The sequence below is a fragment of the Heterocephalus glaber genome, unplaced genomic scaffold (genome assembly GCF_053883595.1).
Source record: "Heterocephalus glaber isolate CG9 unplaced genomic scaffold, H.glaber_assembly_v1.0 deba00001497, whole genome shotgun sequence".
Lineage (NCBI taxonomy): Eukaryota > Metazoa > Chordata > Mammalia > Rodentia > Bathyergidae > Heterocephalus > Heterocephalus glaber.
In genome coordinates this window covers 39,031,288-39,051,701 of record NW_028258320.1, presented here as the reverse complement: position 1 = coordinate 39,051,701, position 20,414 = coordinate 39,031,288, and the positions used below count along the sequence as shown (strand labels likewise).

Below are 20,414 nucleotides of genomic sequence, written 5' to 3'. Positions count from 1 at the left end.
GCGCAGCGGGTGCACTCCAGCGCCTGCGGTAGTAGGACTGCACGAGGGGGGCTTAGGCCTGATTCATTCTCCAGGCCCCCAAGCACTAAATACCGTTGGCTGAGCCTGCCCCTTGCTGTGGTGGCCACAGAATAGGTCCATTGGACACGGAGCTTGAGCTGATCCTTAAATCAGACTCTGAAAGGCGAACACACTACCCGCCCCTTTAATTGTTCGCTGGGAAAACCCACTTGTGTGAGCATTTGATGAAGTCCGGGAGTGGGGATAGAGTGGGCGGCACAGCCGAGGCTAACTTCTCCCTTCTCAGGGCGCATCTTTTCTGAGGTTACAGCTCTGGCGACCCCCTTGCCCTTTGAATCACAGAGTAACCGCCAGTGTCCTGGGTCTATTGGCGAGCTCAAGTCTGGAGGCGTGGAGTTTGACAACCCCCAAATCACAGCCTTTTAAACACCATTTCTTCGCAGCCAATGAGAAGGCCTGCTAGGGCGGGCACACCCACTGATACCATGTGGGCCGGAACTATGTGGGCCAATGAGGATTGGAGGTGAATTTTTTGGGGGGGAGGGGTAAAGTTAAGTGCAATTGTACAGAGCAGAAAGCCAAAGTGCGTTATTTCACAGTCTAAAGCTCATGTATATATAGTGGTAGTTTGTAAAGGATACCTTCCTCGCCTGACCTTCTGGGATGTAAATTTGTAGTCGAGTTTACGACTTTTCTTGTCTGCGCTCAACCTCATTCAACTGGTGGTTACTTCTTTGTGTTTTTAATGAAGCTTATAAATGGCAAAAAGCAAAGTAAGTAGAATGTATGTTAATAAATAATTGCATTCATACATGCACATTTTGCATAAATCATTCTATTTGTTGTGGGGAAATTGTTAAATGGTTTTGGATTTCTCTAAAAGTTTGATATTTGGCATACAGCATAACTCCTTCACTTTTTGCTATTTGTCTTCTTTTTAAAATCTCTTTTTCACTCTTAGCTTTTCTGCACTGAATTAAAATTTCTAAGATCCTGGAAAGCCCTTTGACATAACTAAGTGAATCTAATGCTTGTATTTTTTAAGTCTGAAATGTTAAGGCCGAAAGTTAAGGTTTTGTGCGGCGGTTTGGAACCGCACAGATTTTGGCTACGGTTGTAAGAAAGGCATGTAACACTTGTGTTTTTATGTACATTTTTTGTTATTGTTAGAAAATGACTCTATGGACTTAATGTTAATTACTTATTATTTATTTGCTTTACTTCTTTCGAAACAGCATTTTAGTTATTTCTGTGATCTATACTAACATTGTACCAGAGTTCAGAATGAAGTTAGCTAAACTATAATGAAAGACAGCTATGTTGAGTTTTTGTTTAATATTGCCAACTTGAGTGATCTGTGTTCATTTGAGAATATAACACCTTAAATAATTTTTGAGGAACCGAAAATATAACCTTTAACAATAACTTGAAAGCAAAAACTACCCTGAGCCTTAACTTCTGCTTGCAAACCCATTGGAATTATTATTATTATTATTATTATTATTATTATTATTATTTTGTGGTACTGTTGTCAAACCCAGAGCTTTTGCATTAAGCCACAGCCCCAGACCATTTAATTTTTTTTTTTTTTTTTAATTTTGAGGATTTCGCCGAGTTGCCAGGTTTCCCACAATGGGCTCCAACTTGTGTTCTCCTGCCTTGACCTCCCAGAGTGGTGGGATTAAAGATGCACCACCATGCCTAACAAGAATTATTTTAAAATACAAGAAAATAAAACTTATCTTCCTGTGTGCTTTGTCAGTAAAGTGATTTGTATTTCTAATAAAAATTAAAATCTTAATTCTTCTAAGTGACTTTAATTCTTTTAAGTTTCATCAACATCTTTTTTAATCATCCTACAATTTTTTGCCTCAGATTTGAACAAACATTTTTGAAATAAATTTTTCATGTCTGGAGGAGTCATATCTGCACATTTTACTATTGAACACTCTTAGTTAAAACTGGGTTTAGGGCCGGGGATTTAGCTCAGTGGAGCCTCGCCTGCCTCGAAAGCACAAGGTCCTGAGTTCGATCTCTGGTACCGCAAATGAAATAAAATAAAACTGAGTTTAATATTTTTGTAACTTGCCTATTAACATTCTGATATCTTTTTTATAAAAAATACTGTTCAATCAGTTGATATTTAGGTACACTTAAGAGGAATCTTAGAGTTAAGCATATCTGGGTTTTTTTCCTTTCTTTTTTTTTTTTTTTGAGACAGGCTCTCATTGTGTAGTTCAGCCTCACCTTGAACTCAGCCTGGGCTGGTCTAGAACTCTGGCGATCTTCCTGCCTCAGCTCCCAGGTGCTGGGATTACAGGAATAGACCTCCAAATCCGGCTTCTGTTTTCTGATGACTGACGATTTTATATTAGCAATTAGAGTATTTGGATCCTTTAAATATGGACATTTAGAATATATTGGTGGTGAAGCATCACACTGGATAATTCAGCCCTACTTACCAGTTTATGACAACAGACACATACTTCTGCCCAAACTGGATGTGTTGTAGGACAAACAGTGATACCACTTTTATTTTTTTTTATTATTATTTTTCCCCCCCATTAAGTTTATTGTTACATTTTCAGTATACAATACAGTTATAGTCATCATTGGGATCTTGTACCGTTACATGAATTTTTTGTTTCTTATTTTTTTCCCCTTCCCTTGCCCTCCCTTCACCCCCTCCACCCTTCCCTATTTGCAAAGACCTTGTTTGCATTTTTTTTCCTCTTCTCATATTTTTTCCTTTCTCTTTTTTCCCTTCCCCTACCCCTCCCAATTCTCCTGCTCTTTTAGACCTTTTCTTCCTGTTCCACAATATCAGTTATACATTTTTAAAATTACAATATCATGATCTAGGAGCAATTACCACAGATTTTACAGAATTTAAAAGGATATAGAAAGCATATTTCAAAAATCTGTCTTGAAATAAATTTGACAACTTCTAAGAAGTACCTTGGAAGACAAATTAATGAAACTAACTCTGGAGGAAATATAACATTTGAATAGCACCTATTAAAGAAAGTATATTCCTAGCTTGAAAACCTACCTATATGACAACAGCAGGCTCATAAACATTTGAACTGATAAATTATATCAAACGATTAAAGCAGAAAAAAGAAGGAACACTTCTCCCCTCATTTGAGGAACTCAACATTGTGCTAATCCTAAAACTGGATAAAGATAATAGAAGAAAACAGTATGAACATAGATAGAAATTTGTTTAACAAAACAAACTATTGGAAGTCAGATCTGGCAGTAGGTAGAAAGTGGTTTTGTTATAGCGATGGCAGTGTTGGTTCAGCATTGGAAGATCCACCCCCAAAAGTCATCATTTAAACAGAGGAAAGAAAAAAGCCATATGATCCTGTCACTAGTTGAAGAAAAAGTATTGGACCAAATTCTACAGCTGTTCATGGTAAAAGCTATCAGGAGCCTAGAAGTAGAACAGAAACTTCTCAACAGATTAAAGACATGTACTCCATACTTCCAGAGAGAATGCCTTATATAAATGGAGAAGATACAATGTTTTCTCCTTAAGGTGGGAAACAAGGGCAGATATGCTTACTCTTTATCTGTCCATTAAAGTTTGAAACCTAGGCCCCACCAAAATTGTCTGGCAATAAAATGATACAACTAGGATAGGATTGGCAGGGCAGAAGCAAAATCTTTATATGTAGATGAAATAATCATCTACAGAGAAAATACTAAGAAATCTCTAGGACCCCCTAGAACTTGTACTTGAATTTAGCAGGATTAGAAAACACAAGGTATATATAAAAATTCAGGTCTGTGTATACTTACTATAAATGAAGAATTGAATATTGAAATTTAAAAGTTATGTAGGAGTACAAAGGACCTAGAAAAGTTTTTTAGAAAAAAACAGTGCTGGAAGACGTTTAGTACCTAATTTTAAGACTTCTTCTAAAGCTACAGTAATCAAGGCAGTGTTGATGTAAGGAAAGACATATAGATCATTGGAATAAACAGAGAATCTAGAAATAGAACCACACATATATGGTTCACTGAGTTTTGAAAGATTATTTCACATTAGTATTTTATAGAATATAAACTCAATTCAAGAGCCAAAGAAGAGATAGTGTTTCCAGCAAATGGCACTAGAACACCTGGTATCCATATATAAAAAAATTAACCTCAACCCTTTTTTTCCATACATGAAAATAACTTGAAGGGATCTATGAACCTAAATAAGAAAGCCTAAAAGTATAAAACTTTAAGAAGAAATTATAGGGGAAAATATTTATGAATTCAAGGCAGGCAAGAACTACCTAGGATACAAAAAACATAATGTATAAAAGAAAAAAATTGATAAATGAGATTCCATCAATATTTAGAACTTTAAATGACATCATTAAAATGAAAAGTAGTCCTTAAACAGACCATATTTACAATGCATATAACCTATGAGCAGAATATATAAAGAATTCTTAGAGCTCATTAATAGACAACCCAATTAAAATGTAGACAGAAGATGATAAATAGCCAGTATAGCACAAGGAAAGGTGTGCAACTCTAGAATCAGAAAAATACTAATCAGTACAATAATAAGATTGAATTATACACTCATTAGGGAGATGAAGTAAAAAGTTTTGAAAGCCTTGTCACGACTTTCTTTTTGTTGGATTCTCCCCCTTTGCGTTTAATTTGTCACGCCCGATGGATTCATTCTGCTGGGTTTCCTGGGGTTGTGATCCTCATTGTCTTTTCCTAGGGTATTGTCTCAAATTTTTTGGAGTGCCGGTTTGGTATTCATGAAGTTCCTGAGGTGCTGTTTATCATGAAAGTATCTTATTTCTCCATCCATTTTGAAAGATAGTTTTGCAGGGTACATCAGTCTGGGTTGGAGGCTGTTTTCCTTTGAGGCTTGAAATACATCACTCCAAGCTCTTCTTGCCTTGAGGGTTTGCATTGAGAAGTCTGCTGTGATTCTGATGGGCTTTCCTTTGTATGTGATTTGTTTCTTTTCTCTCACTGCTTGTAGAATTTTGTTCTTCTGTTGGATTTCTGGAATCCTAACTATTATATGTCTATGTGTAGACTTTTTTTTATTAAGGCTAGCTGGAATCCTATATGCCTCACTTATCTGTATGTCAAGTTCTTTTCCCCTCCTTGGGAAGTTTTCTGCCATCACTTCTGTGAAGAGATTTTTTATGTCATCTGCACTCTCTCCTGTTTCTTCATTGGGCCCAATCAGTCTTATGTTATTCTTCTTTGCATTGTCTAGAAGCTACTGGATTGATTTCTCGTGTTCTCTTACAATTTTAAAGCAATTTTTCTTTTCCTGATCACTAATTGCAATCTTATCTTCTGTATGTGAAATTCTATCCTCACATTGGTTCATTCTGCTGTGCAGACTTTCGATGGAGTTTTTAATCTCTTGGAAATCTGTTTGTATCTGTTTTATGGATTCCATTTGTTTCCTATTTTGGGATTCCATCATGTTCATCATATCCTCTATTTTTTTATCTGTGTCCTCTGTAGATTTATTAATCATGTCTTGGACCATGAGCACAATCTTTGCTGTTATCTGAGTAATTATTTCTGATTTCATTTTTCCCAGATCCTCTTTTGTTGCCAGTTGAGAGAGTCCAGGTGGTTGAGTATCAGATTGTTCCATCTCGTTTCCCTTTGGGGTTGCTGTAGGTGATCTGGAGCTGTGTTTTTGAGGCTTCCTTATGTGTTTTCTCATTTCCATGGAGGGGGGGTGTTTCTGGCACCCAAGCGGCTCACCTTCCCTAGGTAGCTTCCTTCCGGGTGCTGGGACAGGCTCACCTTCTCTGCCCTAGGAGCCTGGGATGGCAGCAAGGGAGCTTCCTTCCTGGTGCCGGGACTGGCTGAGCTTCTCTGCCCTAGGAGGCGGGGAGCTTCCTTCCCGGTGCTGGGATAGGCTGAGCTTCTCTGCCCTAGGAGCCTGGGATGGAGGTGGGGAGCTTCCTTCCGGGTTCTGGGACCAGCTGAGCTTCTCTGCCATAGGATCCTCGGATGGGGCGGGGACCTTCCTTCTGGGTTCTGGGACCGGCTGAGCTTCTCTCCCTGTGGTCTGATGGTCCGGTGTCCTCTGTGTCTTTGTAATGTGGAACCAGGTGCCTGTACAGAGGAGCGAGGGGGGTTGTCCAGTGGATTGTTGCCGGGGCGTGGGCTGATTCGTCGTGTTCCGCGTGACTCGCGACCTCAGTAGGGCGTGCACAGACCTGCCTGTCTGCAGCGCTGATACCACTTTTAAAGCCACCTAGAATGCATATCTGCACAGTTGTGTATCTATTTGTAATATTTTGAGTAGAGTGCAAAGCTATTAAAACACTTTGTTTTTGGAAACAATGAATGGAATGAAATAAGCAGATCAGTACTTTTAGATTTTTTTTTTTAATTCTAACTTGAACTCTCAGTGTAAACACTATTCAGTATCCTGCATTCTGATAATCAGATTAGGGCCAGGCATGGTGATGCATGCCTAAAGTCCCAGCACTTGGGAGAATTAGGCAGGAAGATCATGAGTTTGAGGTTGAAGGTGTATGTAGCTCAATGCTAAAGCATGTGTTTAGCATTTGCAAGGCCGTGAGTTTGATCCCCAGCATGAAAAAAAAAAATCAGATCAGTTGAATGCGGATCTTGCAACTCCAAGAAAGGAGAATATTGTCCATTGTTTTCATTTAAAATGCCATCATCTACTCTATTCATCCTTGGAAGAGTTTTCCAAAACTAACTGCTACACAAGGCTTCTTATTTACTTTGCCACCCTTTGCTACTTAGCAGTGGGATGATCTCAGTTAAGTTATTAGCTCTCATCTTGAAATGCTTGAGTTGGGTTAGGTGACCTACAAATGTTGTTTTTGTCACTTGAAAATTCTATATTTCAAGCCAGCATAGTGGTGCACTCTGTAATCCCAGCACTTGGAGGCTAAGGAAAGAGGATCGCCCAGGGTTCGAGGCCAGCCTGGTATATGTAGCGAGACCTTGTCATTAAAAAAAAAAAAATCCCATATTTCAGAGCTAGTTACCCCACTAGTTACCACATCCACCAAGTGACTTACCATTTAATTATGCGCACGCGCACGTGTGTGTGTCTGTGTGTGTTGCTGGGGATTGGGATTGAGATTGAACCTAGGACCTCATACACCTACATCGTGCTGTCTCATGTGTTACTTGTCACCCCAATTAAGTTGGAAGTCTTATTATAGATATTTTTTTCAAAGTCCTTGCACCTTAGGTACATGAATGTATGACTGATGTCACAGAAAAAAAATGATACAAGTAATATCATCACCACCACCTCCAGGTAGCTGTTTCCATCTTATGACCAGCTTTGGCAAAAGACTTTCAATGGAGTTTCCTTAAAGTGTTAATAGGGAGGTTCCTTTGGTTTACTCTTTTGTGTATTGGTTCTTTGAAGCACATCTGAGTAGCACCTCATGGGGTCAGCTCATTTACCAAATACTTTGAAGCTAATGATAAGCCTAAGAGGCTGTGTATCCCTAATGTATTATAAGTGTCAAAAATTCACTTCCTCAAAGGGCTTGGGTTTGAATTTCAGCTGTGTGATCAGAGCCAATTACTTAACCAGTTTCAATAATAATGAAATGGAGATAATCATAGTACTTTGTGGAGTTCATGTAAACATAAAATAAGAAAATATATATAAAGAACTTAGATTGGCACATAACACTTAGTACATGCCAAGTGTCAACATCATCCCACACTAAACACTGTGCATTTACTAATCCACAGGACAGAACAATCGAGCTAGCTTAGGCTGATCACCTTAGTTTAAATATTGCATGCCTAGTGTAAGAAAGACTAGGAAGTTTTACTTGATTAGCTATGACACTCCCAGCCTCACAATTTATTTTTTCCTTTTTCCATCTTCCTTCCTTTTTTCCTTTCTCTCCCTTTCCTTCCTTCCTTTCATTCTTTTTTTCCTTTCTTCTTTCTTTTCTTTTTCTTTCATTCCTTTGTTCCTTCCAGTCCCCAATAGGGGACTAAAGGATGACTTTAATACTTTTTTTTTGGTGGTGGGGGCGGGGGAAGAGAAATGATGCAAACTAGCATGTAAGTACTGGATCTTAAAACCCTGGACATTTGAAACACCAAGGGTGCTATTTTAGATAAGCCAGACCACTACAGGAGAGAGAAGAAAAATATAAGAAGATTAACTTGAATCTCCCAACACTACACTTCAGAAAGGCAGACATCTGAACATCTGAACTCCTGAAGGATACATGCTGCCTTGTTTGCTTCCCAGTATGTGGAAATAGGGAGGAGCAATGGACAGATGATGCTGGTGCCTTCTAGGGGGTGTTTCTGACTTCACACATCATCCAGATATACACAAACATCAGTACAAACTGAAGAAACCCAAATCTTTTACCTAAATACCCATTATTGTGAATAAAGCCTCAGTTTTTTAAATATCAAGGCATTATGATTTGGCACCTTGGACTTTACATTACCATAAAATCAGATCAACCAGAAAACCAGTATAAAAAGATAAATAGGGAAACTTTTCTGGTTGTATCTACATAAAGTATGAATATATATGCCTTTCTTTTTAATATAATCAATACTTTTAGATAAATTAGAAACATTGCAAATTCAAGAACAAAATGATAATATGTAAAGCAGGAACACAGTGTAGTATTGCTACCTTCTGGAACATGGTCAAATTCCCAAGTTAGTCAATTAAGCAATGAATTATACAATACATATTTGAATAGACAATTAAGAATGTAAGGTCCAGAAGGGGAAGCAAAAAGGATCAAGACATGATATGTATATGTACCAATTCCTCATAATGAGTGTATTTATTTCACATTACAAACAATTAAAAAATTTAAGGTACAGGTATCCAGTGTCTAAGTGGTTAAAGATCAAGATTCAGTTAAACATATGAACACTATTTTTCCCTCCCAAAGACCAGTAAGTGAATTTCAGCATTAGCACAGACCATAATTTTTTTGTCATTGTAACTGAAGATGAAAATACTGCTGTTAATTCTTAACATGTGAGACATTTAACAAGTGAGTAAAATAAAACCCATCATGGTTTTAGAGACAGAATAAGTAAGGAAACAAAGAAATATTGGTTTGTTTGTTTGTTTTGCAGTGCTAGAGATTTAACCAGGGCCTTGTGTTTGCTAAGAAAGTGCTCTGCTACTGAGCTATATCTCCAGCCCTTTTTAAAATATTCTTTTCTTTTTTTTTTATTTTTCTCATTTATTTGAGACAAGGTCTTGCTATGGAGTTCAACCTGGCCTCAAACTCATGATTCTCCTGCCTCAACCTCTTGAGTGCTGGAATTACAGATGTGCACCACCACATCTGGCTAGAAGTATTGATTTTAACTGAGGTTTTTTTTTTTCTTGATAGCCTTAGTATTTTGTGATCAGTTACCATGAAAATAAATCAGGGTTTGACTTCTGTTATAGTTAATTACATGTGTTTTAACTTTAATATGCAGACCAGTATTCACCTTGAGACGGCAATATTCTGAGTCAGGTATGAAAACTTTGCAGCATATCCAGTATGGCATGCAGAAGTTCTAAGTAGACCTTTTCTCTAGATAGTGCAGCTGTCAGCTTGGTATTTCATTACTTATGACATCTTTTAGATGCTTAGAGTTAGCTAACTATGCATATGTGTTTGGGTGTGTGGCACAGGTGTGTATGTTTTCTCAGGAATGTATTTGAGAACAACAGATGATCCCAAAGGGCAAGGAAATGTTATTTTTAGACACAGTTACATCAAAATAATGATCTGAGCCTCTAGCAGATTTCTCTATAGTTTGAAAAGAAGGTGGAGAAACTTATGACAATAGAGGGTCCCTATCATAATGTTTGATTTATTGGTTAATGCAGATAGTAATGATTAAGCATTAGCCTTGTTCCCATTGTTCTGTAAGTGCCCTTACAAAAGCATGTGTGCATTTCTTTTTAAATTAAATTATTTTATTGGTACATTGTAGGTATACAACACAATTACATTTCTCATTGGGAATTGTACCTTTACATAATGCATCTTGGTTCCTATTTTTTCCCCATTCCTAGCACTCCCTTCACCCCCTCCACCCTTCCCTAATTATAAAGACTTTATTTCCAATTTTTCCATTTCTCATCATTTTTTCCTTTCCCTTCTTTCCTTTCCCCTGCCCCTCCCACTACCCCTACCCCTTTGGACCTTTTCGTCCTATTTTACATTATCAATTATTCATTCTAATCATTGGTACATTTTAGGTATACAATATAATGACATTCATCATTGGAAATTTGCACCTTTACATAGTCTCTCTTGGTTCTTATTTTTCACCCTTGCCCAGCACTCCCTTCAACCCCTCCATTCCTCCCTATTTACAAAGATTTTGTTCCTATTTTTCCATTTTCTCATATTAATCCCATTCCCTTCTATCCTTTCCTCTAGCCCTCCCACTTCCTTCCCCTTTGCCCCTTTTCTTCATATTTCACATTACCTACTATATATTTTAGCCCTTATTTACACTTTCAGTTTCTCACACCAGAGAAACTATTCGGTATTTACATGTGTGTCCTATTTATTTCACTTAAGAGTATCACCTCGATGTGCATCCACTTAGCTATAAATGTCTCTAATTTGTCATTTTTTATGGCTGAGTAGCACTCCATTTTATAAAAAAACACATTTTCTTTATCCAGTCTCCAGTTGATGGGCATTTGGGCTGTTTCCAAGTTTTAGCTATCACAAACTGTGCTGCTATGAATATGGGTGCACATATATCACTGTGGTATGATTCATTTAATTCTTTGGGGAAGATCCCCAGCAGTGGAATAGCAGGGTCAAATGGGACTTCCAGTCCTAGTTCTTTGAGGTATGTCCATACGGATTTCCACAGTGCTTGCACCAGTCTACACTCCCACCAGCAGTGGAGCAGGGTTCCTCTTTCCCCACAGCCCCACCAGCATTTGTTGTTGGTTGATTTCATGATGGCAGCCATTCTTTCTGGAGTGAGATGGAATCTCAGCGTTGTTTTCATTTTCATCTCTCGAATGACCAGTGATGTTGAACATTTTTTCTTGTATTTATTTGCTATTTCTACTTCTTTGTCTGAGAAATGTCTGTTCATTTCAGATGCCCATTTTTGGATTGAGTCTTTAAATTTGGGAGGTCTGATCTTTTTAAGTTCTTTATAGATTCGAGATAGTAGACCTTTGTCTGAGGAAGAGCAGGTGAAGATTTTTTCCCACATTGTGGGTTGTCTCTTCACACTGCTGGTGGTTTCTCTTGCTGTGCAGAAGCCTTTTAATAAGAAGAGATCCCACTTGTTGATTGTTTGTGCTAGTTCACGGGCAACTGAGCTTTTGTTCATAAAATCTTTTCCTACACAGATGTCTTCAAGTGTTCTACCTAACCTCTGTTCCAACTGATTCAGAGTTTCTATTTTAATATTTAGATCTTTAATCCATTTTGATTTTAGTTTAGTGCATGGTGAGAGATATAGGTCTAGTTTTAATCTTTGGCAATTTGATACCCAATATTTCCAGCACCATTTATTAAAGAGCCTATCTTTCCTCCAGTGAGGGTGTTTGGTTCCTTTATCGAAGATGAGATGGCTGAGTGTGTCTGGTGTTCTTTCTGCATTTTCTAATCTGTTCCACTGATCTTCAGGTCTGTTTCTTTGCCAGTACCATGCTGTTTTTATCACAGTAGCTTTGTAGTATAGTTCAAGTTGGGGATTGTGATACCCCCTGCCATGTCTCTGTTACCTAGAATTGCTTTTGCTATTCTGGGTCTCTTCTTGTTCCAAATGAATTTTTGGATTGTTTTCTCAAGCTCCGTGAAGTATGCTGCTGGGATCTCAATTGGAATTGCATTAAATCTGTATAGCACTTTTGGAAGTATGGCCATTTTCACTATATTAATCCTTCCTACCCAGGAGCAGGGGATGTCTGTCCATTTTCTGATATCATCTTCAATCTCTTCAGAGTGCTATAGTTTTCAGAGAAGAGGTCTTTGATTTCTTTCATTAGGTTGATTCCTAGGTATTTCAGTTTTTTGGATGCTATTGTGAAAGGAATTATTTGCCCTATTTCTCTCTCAATGAGTCTGTCATTGGTGTAGAGGAAAGCTATTGATTTTTGTGTGTTGACCTTGTAACCAGCTACTTGACTGAATTGGTTATTAAGTCTAGAAGACTTTTGGTGGAGTTCTTGGGGTCTTCGATATAGAGTATCATGTCATCTGCAAATAATGACAATTTGACTTCTTCATTTCCTAAATTTATTCCTTTTATTTCTTTCTCTTGTCTAATTGCCATGGCTAATGTTTCCAGAACTATATTGAACAAGAGTGGTGATAGTGGACATCCTTGTCTTGTTCCTGATTTGAGTGTGAAGGATTTCAGTTTTTGACCATTCAGTATGATATTGGCTGTTGATTTTTCATAAATGATTTCTATCAGTTTGAGGTAGAGACCATCTATTCCAATTTTTCATAGGGTTTTTATCATAAATGCATGTTGGATTTTGTCAAATGCTTTTTCTGCATCTATGGAGATAATCATATGGTTTTTGTCCTTGGCTCCATTGATATAGTGTATTACATTAATTGATTTTCGTATATTGAACCATCCCTGCATCCCTGGGATGAATCCCACTTGATCAGGGTGTATGATCTTCTTGATGATCTTCTGCATTCTGTTTGCCAGTATCTTATTAAGGATTTTTGCATCTATGTTCATTAGTGAGATTGGCCTATAGTTCTCCTTTTCAGTTGGGTCTTTCTCTGCTTTGGGGATCAAGGTGATGCTTGCTTCCAGGAATGAATTTAGGAATATTGCTTCCCTTTCAATTTCATTGAAGAGTTTAAACAGTAGTGGCAGCAGTTCCTCTCTAAATGTCTTGTAGAATTCAGCAGAGAAGCCACCAGGGCCCAGGCTTTTCTTAGTTGATAAGCTTTTAATTACATTTTCAATTTTATTGGTTGATATTGGGTTGTTCAGAATTTTTAGGTCTTCTTCATTCAATTTTGGTAATTCATATGTATCTAGGAATCTGTCCATTTCTTCTGTGTTTTCCATCTTATTGGTGTATAGGTTCTGGAAGTAGGTATTGACGATCCTCTGGATTTCTGCTGGGTCTGTTGTCATTTCACCCTTTTCATTCCTAATTGCATGGATTTGGGCCTTTTCCTTCCTTTTTCTGATAAAGTTTACTAAGGGTTTGTCAATTTTGTTGATTCTTTCGAAGAACCAACTCTTGGCTTCAATGATTATTTGTATCGTTCTCTTAGTCTCCATTGCATTGATTTCTCCTCTGATCTTTATAATTTCCTCCCTTGTATGAGCTCTGGGGTTGTCCTGTTCTTCTTTTTCTAGAGGCTTGAGGTTCAGCATCAGGTTGTTTAATTGGGCTCATCCTGTTTTCCTAATATGCGTGTTCACTGCTATGAATTTCCCTCGTAAGACTCCTTTCATTGTGTCCCATAGATTCAAATATGGTGTATTGTCATTGTCATTTAATTGAAGGAACTGTCTGATTTCTTCTTTAATTTCCTCTGTGACCCATTGGTTATTCAGAAGTGTGTTGTTCAATTTCTACATGTTTATGAAATTTTTTGAGTTTCTTTTGCTATGGATCTCCAATTTCATCGCACTATGGTATGATAATATACAGGGGATAACTTCAATTCCTTTGCACTTACTTAAACATGTTCTGTGTGTGAGTATGTGGTCTATTTTGGAGAATGACCTGTGTGCAGCTGAGAAGAATGTGTATTCTGATTTTGTGGGGTGGAACACTCTGTAAACATCTGTTAAGTTCATTTGTTCAAGAGTTCGATTGAGTTCTAGTATTTCATGACTTATTTTTTGTCTAGTTGATCTATCTATTTGTGACAGTGGGGTGTTGAGGTCCCCCACTACAATTGTATTAGTGCATATATGACTTTTCATGTCCGTTAGTATTTGTTTTACAGAGTTGGGTGCACTGGTGTTTGGTGCATAGATATTTATGATTGTCATCTCTTCCTCTTGGATTCTTCCCTTTACAAGGATGCAGTGTCCTTCTTCATCTCTCTTAATCAGTGTTGGTTTGAAATCTACTTGATCTGCAAAGAGGATAGCTACTTCTGCTTTTTTTCGGGTTCCCGTCACATGCAGTTTTGTTTTCCACCCTTTAACTTTCAGTCTATGAGTTTCCTTTTGAATTAAGTGTGTTTCTTGTATGCAGCATATTGTTGGATTTTGCTTCTTGACCCATTCTGCCAGTCTGTTTCTTTTGATTGGTGAATTGAAACCATTAATGTTGATGGTTATAACTGAAACGTATTGACTTGTCATGGCCATGACTTTTTCTTTTTGTTGGGTTCTCCCCATTTACATTTAATTTCTTGTCATGCCAGATGGGTTCATTCTGCTTTGCTTCCTGGGGTTGTGATCCTCAATGTCTGTACCTAGGATATTGTGTAAAATTCTTTGGAGTGGGTGGTTTTGTATTTACGAAGTTCCTAAGGTGCTCTTTGTCATGAAAGTATCTTATTTCTCCATCCATTTTGAAAGATAGTTTTGCAGGGCACATCAATCTGGATTGGAGGCTGTTTTCTTTTAGGGCTTGGAATATGTCACTCCAAGGTCTTCTTGCCTTGATGGTTTATGTTGAGAAGTCTGCTGTGATTCTGATGGGCTTTCCTTTGTATGTGATTTGTTTCTTTTCTCTAACTGCTTGTAGAACTTTGTTCTTCTGTTGAGTTTCTGGAATCTTAACAATTATATGCCTATGTGTAGACTTTTTTTGATCAAGGCTATTTGGAGTCCTATATGCCTCACTTATCTGTATGTCAAGCTCTTTTCCCCTGCTTGGGAAGTTTTCTGGCATTATTTCTGTGAAGAGATTTTTTATGTCATCTGCACTCTCTCCTGTTTCTTCATTGACTCCAGTCAGTTTTATGTTATTCTTCTTTGCATCCTCTAGCAGCTGCTGGATTGATTTCTCATGTTCCCTTATAATTTTGAAGCAATTTTTCTTTTCCTGGTCAGTAATTCCATTCTTTTCTTCTATATCTGAAATTCTGTCCTCACGTTGGCTCATTCTGCTGTGTAGACTTTCAGTGGAGTTTTTCATGTCCTGGAAATCTATTTGCATCTGTTTTATGGATTCCATTTGTTTCCTATGTTGGGATTCCATCATATTCCTAAGCTCCTCTCTAGATTTATTAATCATGTCTTGCACTAGGGGCACAATTTCTCCTGATATCTGAGAAATTATTTCTGATTTCCTTTTTTCCAGATCCCCTTTTGTTGCCAGTTCAGTGGATCCAGGTGGTTGTGTATCAGAATGTTCCATCTCATTTCCCTTTGGGGTTGCTGTAGGTGATCTGGAAGTCTGGTTTTGAGACTTTTCTCATTTCGACTGGGGGAGGCTGTTGGTGCCTGCAGGGATTACCTCCTCTGAGCTAGGAGAGGTGGGCCAGGGGCCGGGAGCAGCAGTAGGGATGGTGGCCCAAAAGCCCTTTCCTGTGGGCTGTGAGCAGCAGGAGGGATGGTGGCTGGGAAGCCCCTTCCTCTGGACCAGGAGTTGTGGGACAGCGGCTCAGAAGCCCCTACCTCTGGGCCGGGAGCAGTGGGACTCAGTAACGTGGTCTGGTGGACCGTTGTCCTTTGCATCTTTGTAGTGTGGAACCAGGTGGCTGTACGGGGGGGGGGGGGTCCGGTGGATTGGTGCCGGGGTGCAGGCTGATTCGGCGTGTTCTGCAGTACTTCGGACCTCGGTAGGGCATGTGCAGACCTGCCTGTCTGCAGTGGGCTGATTTGGCATGTTCCGTGCGACTTGGGACCTCGTAGGGCATGCGCAGACCTGCCTGTCTGCAGCGGGCTGATTCGGTGTGTTCCATGTGCGCATTATTTTGCAAGTGGGGAAAAAGGCTTAGAGAAATGAAGCAACCTACCTGAAGATCTGTAGGCAGTGATTGGCAGGGCTAAAATTTACCCTAGGTCTGCCTATATTGCCAATTGGCTTTCTTTACTACCGCAGTAAACCTATTCAGTAAAATTTCAGTAAAGATAGCTATAGGTTGGGTACAGTGGCACATCTGTATTCGCAGTTACTCAGGAGGCTGAGGCAAGAGAATCATGAGTTTGAGGCCAGCCTGGGCAAAACAGCAAGATCCTGTTTTTAAAAAGGAAGAAAGAAAAGATGGGTATAGGTATAGCTTTGGCAACAAGCCCATTCATGTGTCTATGGAAATAATAGTAGCCAACATTAAGGAGCACTTAACTTAATATGTCCCAGGCACTAAGCGAACCTCTTTACATGGGTTATTTCCTCAAACACCTTCAGCACCCCATGAGATGGGCACTATTACTGTCTGCAAACAAAGAAACTGAGAGCCCAGGTGGTTGAGTCTGCTGGCTAGGATCCTCATGGGTTCTCAGGAAGTAAATATTCTGAAGTGGAAAGAATATTTTGATGGCTTTAGAGACACCAGTTTTCTTTTTAAAATTTTTAAATATATATTTTATTAGTACAATTTTGCAGTATATAGTGATTACATTCATTGTGGGGAGTTTTGGTACATGTGCATAACACATCTTAATTTTTTTTTACTTCCCCTTCCCTTCCCTTTCTTCCCCCTTCCCTTCATCTTTAAATCCCTTTCCTGTTTGTAAAAGATCTATCTCCTGGATTCAGGTTCTTATGCCTTTACTTACTAGCACTATAGCCTTAGCTGAGATTCTTCACTTCTCCAAGGCTCACTTTGCCAGCAGAGATAATGATACCCATCTGATCAGGTGTAATGGAAAATTTGTGTACTCTGGTTATGTGCATGGAAAAGATAGCTTACTGCTAATACTAGCTTTATTGCTATCAATAAATAGCATTTAATATTAATATTGTTGCCATTTGTCATAGAGGCTTGCAAAGCTTTCTGAAATCTCAGGATTTCCATGACTTTATCTTGCCCTGACTGGAAATCTTTTGGGGTTGCATTTTAATATGTCCAGTCTATTCTGAGATCACCTCCTCAAAGGAAGTTTCCCTAATGCCCTCTGATGTTTCTGGAAGCAGGGCACATGGCTTGTATCATAAGTCTCGACCTCATCACATTCATAGATTTCTCCCATGCAAGTCCTAACACCAAGTACAGCCTGTTCTGAGAGTGATGTTGACAACTTAGTGAATAAGAAGACTGTGTAATTTATTTGACAGTTAATTTAGTGTCAGGACAGTTATTTTTAAAAAAGGAAGTATCCTTTGATCTTGACTGATGTCTCAGACCTTGAGTGAGGGAGGTGGGCACAAAGAAGATGAAAAGGGTTGTTAGAAAAATGAGCACTTTTCTTTTTTAAGAAACATGAACTGAACAAGATTTTAGAACAGCTGCATTTATGTAGGGTCATCTTTGTAACCTGTTCTCCAGAGACTGAAAAATGGCCCTGCAATCTTTATTGTGGCAGCTGACAAGTGAGATGCGTATTTCTGGGTGCTTCTTGTTCTTAGCATTAGAATGTGGGCTTCCTGGTGCTCTTGGCCTCCACCCTGTGCGTAACCCAAGGCCACAAGGATTTCAGATAGAGGCTCAGGACAGATTGGAACCTCTGTAAGCTGTGGCCAGCTTTGGTACTCTTTGGAATTTCTGGACAAACAACTCTTACGTCTAGGGTAAATTGCCCAGGGGTGAAAGATACAGAGATGGACTTAGTTGACTTGCAGTCTGATAAAAGTCTGAAGTATAGTAAGGCTTCCAGCAAAATGTAAGCACTGGATAAATGTAACCTATTCTTATTAATGGTAGGGTTAAATTTCTTCCTTATACTGCATCAAAATCTGCCTCTCCATAACTTTCTACCCTGTTCCTTGTCAATACGGTGTATCTAATCCATCTTCTACATGATAGCTCCTTGGCTATTCAAAGATAACCGTGCTTCTTACCTCTTCTTCTGGATCCTACCCTCTGGAGAACTGAGACCTGTGCTTGTCTTTCATATTTCACCTATGGAATTCAGTGTAAATTGCATTGGCAAATATTAAGGCGAGATTGAAGAAGAGCTTCTTGGGATCATTGTAAAGGGAATCAAGGAAGTATTGACCTCAGTAGTCTTGAACTCTTAGATTTAATGAGTCTCATGAGACCCTTTGTACCATACTTGAGAAGTAATACTCGATTTCTTGTGACTCCAAGCCGGACTATAACCCGAAGCCAGTTGTCTGGCTTGATTTTACTCAGATGCCGTTGTAGTTCCAGAAGTCACCAAACTTTGCGTGTGTGAGTCAGGCCCTGAGCATTAGTTGAATGTTTATTATTCATACTTATCCTTCTACCTGTTTTAAACTTTTTTTAATTAATTAAGTTATTTATTTATAGATAAGGTCTCACTGTGTTGCCAAGGTTGTCCTGCAACTCTTGATCCTCCTGCCTCAACCTCCTGACCAGCTGGGATTAAAGACACACACCACCATACCCAGCCCCAGTTACCTATGTTTGATACAAAAAAACTTAAAATAATATTATGTATTTTGAATGTTATGTGCAAGAAGGCAATATGTTTTGACAAGGAGTTAATCATATCTTCTTACCTTTTATGGCCAATCCTTTCCCTTTTGTGGAAAGTTCGTACTATGAGAAAGAGTCCAAATGTGAATTATTCATAATAATTTCAATGACACATTTGAATATTGGTAGGGGTACCATTATTAATTATGACAGAACCACAGGCACAGCCTGGGATTATATTAGGCAAACCAGGAGTCCCAGTGGTATGCTACAGCCAGCTCGTACAGGCTCTGGGATCTGATTGTACATTTCTTCATAACTTTGCATTAATTGTTTCTGCATTGTCCTTTCAAATATTAATGATGGATATATTTATACCATGGAAATGGGCAAACACTGAACAATTGGGGCATTATTTTCAAAGAGCCAGTTAAGTGTTTTTATAGCATACCAGCAACTGAGACACAATTCATGGAAGAGGCTCAAAGAAAAGTCCTAGAGGGTGTTGATCATACCAGTTAAATTATTGAAGTATTTGAGGTAGAGAAGTGGAGGAAAGGCCAAGAGCATTATCCTTTCCTACAAAATTAGAAGTTAGATGAGGGATCTTTATTCTTAAAAAAGTATACTACAAATATTTGCAGTCCCACTATGGCATAAGAGTAGGATTTCTTTGAAGTCACAATATTGTCTGCCTCCCTTTTGCCCTCGTAAATTCCTACTCCAAATATAGTTGGGCTCAAGGCTTGATTACTGGGTTGGTAGACCAAACATGTATTAGCCGCCCATGCATGCAGCAAGGGAACCAAGGAAAGGAGAAGAAAACAGTGTATGTGTCTTTATGCATATAAATATATGCACGTGCATACACCAAAGTATTAATCACAAGAAAATCATATCTTTGGACTTACATACATTTATTTCATGATTCACTGTGTTTTTATTTTTGAATGACTTGAATTATTATTTTTGCAGTGCTGGTGATTGACCCCAGGGCCCTCACATTGAGCTTTTATTTTTTGAGTCAAAGTGTCCCTAAGTTACCAAGATGCGCAAGCTAGGCTTGAACTTTTGATCCTTCTACCTCAGCTTCCCAGAGTGCTGGTGTTATAAACATGCACCACAGTACCTGGCTCATATTTCTTGAATGGCTAAAAAGTGTTGGACTTTACTGTGCTTAAGAGAGTGATCTATGTAGAGCTGTCATTAGTAAATATTAAAGGGCTGTCTTAATTTAATAGCATTTGATTTTAGGGCAGTGGTGGCAAACCTATGGCAAACAACAGGCTGTTTGTTACCATTGAAAGCTCTAAAAGGTTCACTATCACTGTTCTAGGGCAATGTGAATTTTATTCCTTCTTTCCAGACTATCCTTTTTAATCGTAAGTCCTTGTGAACTAGAATATAAGTGCCAAGGGGGCACAAGTCTGTTTACCACAGTGCCTCACCCTTTCTAGGAGCAAAATAAATACATTTTCAGTCAGTTAGTAAGATTGTAGTTGGTCTCACATTATTTGAGGCAAGTGGTTATGACCTTGTCTCTATTTATAGCTTGCACTGCCATGTGAGCAGTTGGCACATCTCTCTTCAAACCCCCTGCCACCCCAGCTTGACTTTAAAGATTTACCAAACTTTCAGAGTCAAGGCTAAAATAAATAAGCAAAGTCCATTTCTGGTGGACCTGTTGTTCTGCCAAATGATGCCACCTAGCAATGCTTTTCTCTCCAAAGCTGCTTCAATTAACTACTCCTTGGCATTAAATTGTCAGTAGCATCCCTAGAGTATACAAGCATGCTCTTGTGGCTTGTCAAGACAGAAATATAAACCTCTTGGTGGCTTAAAGTGGTATTTGCTTAAGCAGGTAATGAGATTACCATCTTGAGCCCCAGCACAGGGAATTAGGAAGCTGCAGGAGCC

The 20,414-nt window shown here is 38.7% G+C and overlaps 1 protein-coding gene and 1 long non-coding RNA gene across 4 annotated transcripts in view; both read left to right on the top strand.

Moving 5' to 3' along the window:
- Pank1 (pantothenate kinase 1) overlaps window positions 1-20,414 on the top strand; it is a 62,055-nt gene that overhangs the window by 1,994 nt on the left and 39,647 nt on the right. The gene's annotated exons all lie outside the window — the stretch shown is intronic.
- Window positions 551-1,822, top strand: LOC110347772 (uncharacterized). The gene is made up of 2 exons (XR_002392559.2): window positions 551-794; window positions 1,625-1,822. It is a non-coding gene; the product is annotated as an uncharacterized LOC110347772 (long non-coding RNA).